Source organism: Dermacentor silvarum, chromosome 4, assembly GCF_013339745.2.
Source record: "Dermacentor silvarum isolate Dsil-2018 chromosome 4, BIME_Dsil_1.4, whole genome shotgun sequence".
NCBI classification, from domain to species: Eukaryota; Metazoa; Arthropoda; class Arachnida; order Ixodida; family Ixodidae; genus Dermacentor; species Dermacentor silvarum.
The window spans coordinates 64,242,207-64,252,375 of NC_051157.2; the positions used below are offsets into that span (position 1 = coordinate 64,242,207).

The following is a 10,169-nucleotide window of genomic DNA, read 5'->3' on the forward strand; positions in this document are numbered from 1 at the left end:
GAAACAGCGCTTCAGTTGCCCGCATTGAAGTTGCAGTGTCAGGCCATGGGCCGAGAATAGCGTCCTCCGATAGTAGTTGCCTGCCGACGCTGGCTAAGGAACCTTCCAACGTCCTTCTTTCCGGCGTATATGCTGGGCAATCACACAATATGTGTTCCAGCGTTTCAGGCGTCTGGCAGTGTTCATAATCAGGGCTGTTCGATGGGCCGATGAGGTGCGCGTAGCGACGGGTGAAGGCAAACGTAGGAAAACCGGAAGGAGATATAACGGCAGTTCGTGCGGTCTCAAGCAATGACAGACGACAGCGAAAATAAGCTTTTAATGTGATGGTGACGTTTACCACTCTATTTATCTGAGCATCCATCAAGTACAAAGATGCTTCGCTTACTTCTTTTTTTCTCGCGATGCTTTTCATGTCCACCGGTTCTCTTGCCAGCAAATTGCCGCATTCTCCTTAAAAACATAATGCAGAATTCCTGCTAGTGTTTCTTGCTTATGAATTTCACAAGGGAAGCTGAGACTATGTGTCTCCATAACTGGGGGAATCTTCTCGAAGGCAAGGCTGAAAATTTTCATTACGGCACGTGTCTGGATAAGGAAATTTGCGCCTACACTGTGTGCAGTTGTAGACAAATTCAGCTTATCCCGCCCTTCCGCGTTGGCGTCTTCTGGTGCCTTCTGGCATTCAGCATCATTTAGCTGCACCAGGCTTCCCTCAAAAATTGACGGAACGGCTCCCTTTCGAAGTCGAGGCACTTTACATCTAGTAGGACATCACCTTTGTGTTCGCTGAAGTACCTATAAAAAATAAGGTGCTTCTCGAAGTGTCGCGCACTGGTTTTGTCCTTTGCTGTTGTTGTTGTTGTTGCCTCAAAACATGGCTCGTACCCACGAGGGGGATTGGCCACAGTGGATAAAATAAAACATGCACCTAACAACGAATAAAATGGTAAAGGTGAATAATCAAAATTAAGATTTTGGTAACTCCTTAACACAGATTTTAAGATGTCCTATACTTAAATTAACTTAATAAAAATTAAGAGAAAACTAACTACAAAAATAACAAAGTAACATGTCCCACGGTCGGTGCCCTAGCAGCGTAACCTTCCGGATGCTTCAATAAATTTGTGAACAGCAGTGATCATAGAGCCCTGACTTGTGCCTAATTGACAGGCCCCAAAAGACAAAATGTTTGGCGTTGTAAGTGCCAAACCCAGATTACTGCTTGGAAATAACAGAAACATTCTACGGAGGGAGGAGAAGCGGTGGCAAGAAAGAAAGAAATGGTCAATAGTCTCCGGTTGATTACAAAACGAGCAGAGATCAGTGATTGATAAACCGGATCTATGAAGATAAAAATTTAGGCGGGGAACTCTGCAGCGAAAAGTTGACAGCGTCACCTCATATTGGCGTGAAAGGCACTTGCTCGTGTTCCACCGAAATTTTAAATGTTGAAAATCGTCTGAAGAAAGTATGGACGAGTCATGGCAACTCAGCAATAAAAGGCGTTTAAATCTAGCTCCTGTTATAAAAGAGAAATCAGGAAGAATATTTATGACCGGACCATTTAGTGATGTCGAAGCGAGCGAGTCAGCTGATTCATTTAAAAAGATTCCACTATGTCCGGGGACCCAGACAAAGCGGACTTCGGATAAATTTTCTGGGGCAAGAGTCGAAAATATACTCAGTAGGTGTGACTGATTATTGGAAGTTAAATGTGTACAGACCGAAAGCGCATCTGTAACAACTATTACCTTAGAATTATGTGGACCCAATTTTCGGATGGCAAGAATAACTGCCAGAAATTCTGCAAGAAATATTGGAGTGTAATCAGCGAGACGGAGAGCAAAAGACCAGTTGAGTTGATTCGAAAAGATGCCAACACCAGCCTTCTCTAAATTTTGTGATGCGTCCGTAGAAATAACCAAATGAGACGGAAATTGACTAAGATGGTCTTGAAGGAGACCTTCAAGTATGCGCGCAGGAAGAAGTTTTGCGTGTTTTGGAAAAATATCATCAAAAGTTAGTTTTATCTTGAATGAATTAGATTTTGGAGAAATCAGGCGCGGAAGGCTAACTTGAAGTTTAGATAACAGCGATTGAACAAAAATAACTTGTGGCTGTCGGTAACGCCGCCATCCTGTTCTGAAAAATGATTCTGGTGAATTGATGAAAACGGGTTGCAAATTGGAAAGGGGTGTATCATAAAGCTTCAGGAAAGTCAGGACAGTAAGTTGCTTAAATCTGGAATCAAGCGGAATAATTCCAGACTCCAGATAAAGAACATTATTAGCCACAAAACTTGGCAGCCCGAGGCAGAGACGCAGCGCTTGCCTTTCCAGTAGAATTAAAGGTCTTAGCTTGTATGCTGCACATCCTGAAAAAAGAACACAACCAAATTCTAGGATGGGGCGGACGTAAAGCTTATAAATCATCAGCAACGTAGATCTACGCATCCCTGTGTTTTTATTGCTGAACCGGCGCAACAATGCCATTGCACGTTCTCCTTTATTAGCATTTGCTTCTATTTGCTGCTGCCAGTTTAGCTTACCATCATAAGTTATCCCTAAGTACTTCAAAGTTGGAACTTGCGGAATCGGCTGATTACGATAATGAAGAGAAATAGAGACATGATTTGACAATGGAAACACCAGTAGAGCGCATTTCTTTACGTTAAGCGAAAAAGACAGGCCGTCCAGCCAGGACTCGAGTTCAGACAAATAAGATTGCAAAATTTGGTATAGCGTATTAATATCCCTTGCTGATGAGAAAAATGCAATGTCATCAGCATAGAGATAGAGTTGTACATCCTGATGGATTGGCACAGAAGATAACAAAATATTGAACAAAAGTGGCGAAAGAACTGATCCCTGTGGTACACCTCTCGTCTGATTATACGTATCCGATGTCACCCCATCCTTGAAACAAAAAAATTCTCTATCTAAAAGGAACTCTTGTATCCAGGCTACTAAATAGTCTGGAACAGAACAGCTAACTAAGCGAGAAATTAAAATTGCATGTTCGACACTGTCATATGCTTTTGCAATATCTAAAGTTACCAATGCCGATATATCTCCTGATTGTCCTGCGAGTCGAATGCGGCTTTCTAAATCAACGTGAGCTGACCAAATGGAACAATGAGGCCTAAATCCTATTTGTCTCGAGCACAGAATACCACGAGAAGAAGTAAATTCAAGGAGCCGGACATGAATTACTTTTTCTACAATTTTGACTAGATTCGATGTAAGTGCAATTGGCCGAATGTTGTCCAAGATATATCCGAGGTTTTCTTTTTTAAGCAAAAGTACAATTTTTGCAATTTTCCAAGAGGTCGGAATCCATGTATATTGTAGTGAACAGTTAACTATATTTAAGAGCTCATCTGGGAAAGAGTCAAACAATAATTTAATTATAGTAATGGTGATACGGTCCGGTCCAGGAGCCGATTGATGGGCAGATAAGATGACATCGGATAATTCTGTCATGGTAACTTCTACAAATTCAGATGTAGAAATTTTGAACCTCCTCGGTCTGGGACACAGCGAAGAAAAGCGTGCTTCAAGCCCTTTCGCGATATTATTTAGTGAATCCGCCGCTTCCTTGGGGGATAGAACAGCAGAAAATGACCATACGGACTGTTTAACATCTTTTTTGTTGCGGAAGAACCTGAAAAGTGCCGATCTTCTTTCTCGTTTTGACAAAGACGTATGTATTGCATTTTTTTGTTCATCTTTAGCTTTCGCCACAGTTCGTTTAAATAGAGCTGCATAGAATTTATAGTCCATCCAATTTTTCGGTGAATGATTATGTTGGAGACTTTTCCACGCTGCTTTTCTTCGCCTATAATCCCGTGTGCAAGCATCGTTCCACCATGATGACTTCGACGGCGAGCTGCAAGACCTAACCGTAAACTCAGCAGGCTGAATAGAAGAGTTTAAAAGCGATACGACAGAGTCAGCCCTCCGTTGTTCATCATAAGTACTCAACGCTGATAAGCCTGCATTTATAGTTGATTTATAAGTTGTATAATTAATGAGTCGTCTTTGTCGTATAATAGGAGCCTGACGTGAAAGCATAATTTCAAAAGTGATGGGTAAGTGATCGCTACTTGTTCCATTGTCAAAGGTGTCCCAAGATGAAATAGACATGTTAGCAGAGGAGAAAGTCAGATCTAATGCAGAAGAGAATCGCCCACGTAGAAAGGTAATTTGTCCTGAATTGTGACATTGAAAATTGTTGTCATGCACCCAATTCCACAACCTCTTTCCACAACCATCCGTTTTAATTCCCCAAGAAGTATGATGCGAATTAAAATCTCCTGCCAGGAGCGTTGCATTTGAACAGTTTCGGAACAGTGAGTCCAGGTGATCAGTGTTCTTGACTCCGTTCTGGAAGTACGTATTAACCACTGTAAACACAGAGCAACCTGGCAGCAAAAAATCTAATCCTAAAATTTCGCAGTCTGAACACACATGTTCAAAAGTTACAGTTACCTTATGATACATTTTTGATGAAACTAGTATTAGCAGCCCACCGCCCCTACCTGGACGATCTAAACGAAATGTTCGAAAATTATTAATAGTAAATCTTTGATGTGACGAAAGCCATGATTCCTGAAGTAAAATAACATCTGGTATTATTTTGTGTACTAAATAAAGAAGGTCAACGTAACCTGAGGATATAGAGCGGCAATTCCATTGGAGAACCTTTACTGATGCTATGACGATCCTAGAATGGATGACTCCACGGCAGAACGCAACGCATCCTGCTCGTGGTGATCATTGTTCTTTCCTTTTTAGGCTTAGATTTAGGAGTATCCGTGGGAGAAAGTGGGGAACCCTTGCGTCTATTGCTGATGGTCCCAAGCCTCATGTGTCCAAATGGGTGGCTAGGTCCCGCAGTTGCTGAGACCGGAGAACAAACTGAGGTATCGGACTCAACCTCTGCCTGATTTTCAAAGTTCGATTCATTTGAATGGCGCGCGGGAGTACTACATTGGGTTGGGTCAGCAGCAGCAGAGTGCGATTGGAGGAGGCTATTAAATTTGGCAGTTAGCATCTCAGTTATACCTTCGGCAAAAGTATTAAACAGTCGCTCCATAACTATTGGCATTGCCTTGTCAATGGCTGCGGCTACAGCGGCCGAAACTGTGGCTTCTAGGGATGTTGACTGACGGGAAGCAGCTGCCGCGTAACCAACATCGCGCTCCTTTATTGCTGATATTGCTTCCGCACGGGAACAATGACGTTTCTCCGCGATCTCAAGCACCTGAATCTCATGGCCTCGCGCAGGGCAGTTACTATCTGTAGCACTATGAGATCCATCGCACAAGCAACACCTAGGTGCATCTTCGTCGCAGGCTGATGTAGAGTGAGAGCCGCCGCAATTACATCATCGCACTGAAGATCTACATGCATTAGCACTGTGGCCAAATCTCCAGCAGTTTCGGCACTGCAATGGCCTAGGTGACAATGTCTCCACGCGGAACAAATACGGCCAAGCCTTCACTTCAGACGGGCGCGTTAAACCGGCGAACGAGACGATGACGCTCTCAGTTGGGACTCGGTTATCACCCACCGACCTATTGCATCTATAAACAGAAACAACACCAGCCGGAGAGAGCATCTTCAAAAGGGCCTCAGGAGTAATATCGGTAGGAACCCCGCGAACAATGCCTTTCACGCATGCGAGATGAGGAGGGACGAAAGCACGAACCGCGATGCTAGTGAATCTCGTGCAGTTAAGCAAATCATTAAGGCACTGAACATTAGAAGACTTACATAAAATGCCTGTCTTGCCAAAACGCCTCACCTCCGAGATGTCAACGAAGTGCTCGGTAATACCGCGCAGCTCCTCCTGGAACCTTTCTGATTCGGTTAGCCGAATGGAACCACCATCCGTGGGAACGAGCGCCACGGGCAAGGTACTGACTCCGTTCCGAAGAAAACACTCCAGGGGCACCGACTCAGTGGGACGGCTAGCCGACCAGGGCGAGCCCTGGCCGGGACCGGAGACCGGCATTCACGGTCCCTGGAAAAGAAAAAAAAACCTATAGAAGAAACAACGTCCTACGAGCAGTTAAAATGTGGCCAATCCCCTTTCGGATACGAGACAAGAGGTAGAACGGTGGCCGGAACCACAGAATCGCCAAGACCTGCGGCGTTCGAACCTTGTTCGATCACTTGTTCTTCAACCTGCGGCGTTCGATCACTTGTTCTTCAACCGCCTTCCCGATTCCCGATTCCCACAGGATTCCCGATTCATCACATAGCTTAGTTTTTCTTGTTCTTTTTCTTTTTGTAAATGACAGCATAAATACAAGTGTCGGTTAATCAACGGACTAGTGCAGGTCTTTTGTGGCTGTATGTTGCATTCCTTTTTGCGCCGTAAGTGATACCTCAATCACGAAATTCTCTTTCAGGCAAAAAAAAATTATATGCTTTCGGCTAGACGGGGTGCGTGAATGTAAACAAAAAAAGAAGACCGGATATCCACGGGGTGAATGATGATGAGTGGGCGAAGCTCCGGAGGGAATCATCGGTAAACCATGAATCTTCCGTGTAATCCGCCCAGTCTCGCCGCACTAAATCGAACGATTGACTTCCACCAATGACACGCGCCATATGTGACGTCATTCCTATTTTATAACAGCGCCCTTCATGATAAGGGGACGCTAGCACAAACGCGTTAGAAACGTGCAGTACTCTCTAGTAAGGGGGAGAAGCCACAGCGTCTTACGCAGCCGTTTACACATGCCGGAACGTGCACCGCGTTTGCCGACGCCATCAGCGTTTATGAATACGGGGGTAAGGTGGAGAGGCCGCAGCGTCTTACACCAGCTTCTTACACGGGCCGTAACGCGCTAGAACAAACGCGTTAGAAACGCGCAGTCTTTGGTTAATGTTGTGTATTTATTGTCATCGTGGTGCGTGTGTCCATGTGCGCTTCGTGGCGTAGTGGTTAGCGCCGCGCGTTCGGAAGCGAGGGGTTCCTGGTTCGATTCCGCGCTACGGACACAACCTTTGGAATTTTTTTTTCATAGAAGTAGACGTGGCTACCAACTACGACGACTACTACTACTACATACTACAGAGGAGGGACAGACCCACACCCTAAGGAGCTTCGCCCCTAAAATAATAAATGCAAAGAACGCATGGACTTGGCCGCCTATGCCACGTAAGTGGAGTGTTGACTACTGTAATCGGTGGAGACACTTGCTTTTCGTGCAACTAGGAGTACCTGCTGTTGATCACAGCCATGTGTGGCTATATACTGCTGGTAATCTAACTGCTATGCGAAATAGTGACCCTCGAGCGAGATGGAGGTAGGCCACTTGGCCCGGGAGGGATACGAGTACATAATCCTCAAGTGCGTTACCACAAAATCGGATGTACATTAGCAAGTACCTATGTTAGGGCGGGTGATACGATACACCTCGCGGTACTCTGCAACATGCCACTGGGTCTCCTAACGAAGACACGTCCATGAGACCTGCGAGCTAAATTTCGGGGCAAAATGAGGAAGGTTCATGCTTTCCAGAATGTAACCACAGAAAAAATTATGAGGCGGTTAGTATAAAAGTAAATGCACGTTTAGCGTTCAGCACAAACTCTTAGAGAAGTTGGCTGGTGTGTCAGTATCTTGACTGACAACGTTCGAGGAACATCAATGGATCGCCGTAGCAGACATAAGTTAAAATATACGACTTGGTTGCGGATGGATTTCTTATGGAAATATCGCTTGCTTTTAGTGCGGGTTGATTGAATTAGCCACTGACAGGATTCCCGTCATTTTAGTGAGGCATCCCACTCGCCATGGCGTCGAACTGACGTTTCAGCTAGGAATACATAGGGTTCTGCGCCATCCGAAATTTGATCTAGCGCGCGTGTACTACTTGGGGGAGACCAACGTGTCATATCACCGTGTGCCCAGACGTTTGACTAGAGCTGTGACTGATAAAATGAGTCGCATAACGACACCTATAGGAGAACGAACCGTCAGTGAACCGTGGTTATTGAACAAGTTTATTTCATTGATAACTGTGATTTGTATCCAGTATGCCGAGTATGTCAGCTTTACATATTAAGATTTGCAGTCATTCAGTTTAGAAGTTTCATTAGTTATAATATTTCAATAGCACTCGCTCTAATCAAGTTATCTGTAACCGCTTTTTATACAAGTTAGCTGCTGTAAACAGTTTCGCTTCTCATATGCCGCTTCTTGCATGTGTAAGTGCCAGGCTTCAGTGCCAACGTCTGAGTGAATATTCGTTTGATTAGAAAATCAAACAACCTACATCCTGTCATGGCATGCTTGGCAGTGAGCGCACCGTGGAGGGCGACAAGTATATTTGGGCTAAGGCTCACATCATTCGCCAGCTAAGTGTAAGCAATGTGCCAACGCTATATGTGCTGACACGCAGACGGGCAGATCCACTATGTAGTCAAACACATTCAGAATCCGCGAATTGCTACAACGGAGCAGACATTTTTCTCGATGCTCTTTTCTTCATTTGCGTTCTTACGCTACGCCATTTTCATTTTCATGTTTCAATGCTACACATCATGTTTGAGACAGGCTCTTCAACTTCTAGCGTACAGAAGAAACATGTGTTATGCAGTGTATTTGACCTGTAATACTCAATGCAACAGCAGCAAGATTTACCTGAAAAACCTGACTGGTGGCAGAACGCATACACTTTTGACCGATGCGAACAAGTAATCTATAATTAGACATACCAAGTAACTGATCAGCGTATTACCTGATAATTCAGCACCCAGGACATTCCATATTTTCCTGTTGCGCCAGCGCATCTTCAAGAAACACAAAGTGACCAAGAAGCGCAATTCTTTCTAGCCGGAAGGGGACCTGAGATAATAAACTGACCTCCCCTAAAAAATATGCCATTACCTTACATTGGATATATAACAAATATTACAGGTTCAACCAACTTTTAGGGTGCAACCAATGTACGGTACGCGGGCGCCTTTGCATTTCGCTCTCATCTAAATGTGGCCGGCATGGCCGCGGTTTGATACTGCACCCTCGGGCTTAGCACATATTATGAAAGTGCATTCTATGCATCCCTTTGTTTAGTGGTACCACACAAGGCTTTGAAATAAAAGAAATTTCCACTGCACGAAAGAGTCAGCATCCCTGCCGGGATTCGAACCCGGGACCTTTGGATTAGAAGTCCAACGCGCTATCCACTGCGCTACAGGGACCACACGTGCACTTACACGCGGGCGACTGTTCCGTTCTTAGGCTCAGAGTGAAATCTAAATTGCACACACATACATACATACATACAGATGGGATGATGAAGTTAGGAAATTTGCAGGCGCAAGTTGGAACACGCTAGCGCAAGACAGGGGTAATTGGAGATCGCAGGGAGAGGCCTTCGTCTTGGAGTGGACATAAATTATAGGCTGATGATGACGATGATGATGATGATGATGACATACAGCCAGCTGCAGCTTGCACACTATAATAAACAGCACCCACCATTAGCAGTACTTGGCACCTGCGCACCCCCCCGGTGGGTAGGAGGGTGCGCAGGTGCGTGTATATATATATATATATATATATATATATATATACGTTGGCATGATATGCAAAAACATGGTGTATATAGCGACCAAGTAGCTCTTCAAGTAAACTGCAACAAGTCAAGGGCACAACGGGTTTCTTCTTGACGGTGGCGGCCAATTAACACCGTGCAGATGTGTCTTTATCATTATGGTCATATAGGGCTAGAAGAGAGAACAGAGTTCTTACTCCTCTTGCACTATTCCATGGCACTCTTTCACCACAAGACCACTCTCAGTCTTTATTCAGCTAGTGCGATTTCATCAACTCACCACAGTTCAGCTCTGTTTTCTTTCTAGTCTCCTCAGCGTCGCGTAGTCATCAAGTAAAAGAAAAATGGTAGAAAAGCAAGGCTTCATATTTCTGTCGAATGTCTGACTTGTTATGAATGCTGCGATGCATGGTTGGATCCTATGGCCGAGGACTGAACAAGTACACCCTGTCGCCGTCAGCGCGCGAGGACTGTCGCCAAGCCGAGTGTTCTCAAAACTCGGCAAGCGAAGAAATGGAGCACGTTTTGCGAGCACTCTTGCAGCTCGCAGTCGAGCGTGACCAGTAAACCGAGCGTCGCACCTTTCCCT

General features: G+C 44.8%; 1 non-coding gene across 1 annotated transcript; it reads right to left on the reverse strand.

Annotated features, from left to right (window-relative positions):
* Positions 1 to 9,151: 9,151 nt before the first annotated feature.
* Positions 9,152 to 9,224, reverse strand: Trnar-ucu (transfer RNA arginine (anticodon UCU)). The gene has a single exon. It is a non-coding gene; the product is annotated as a tRNA-Arg (tRNA).
* Between the last annotated feature and the right edge of the window lie 945 nt (positions 9,225 to 10,169).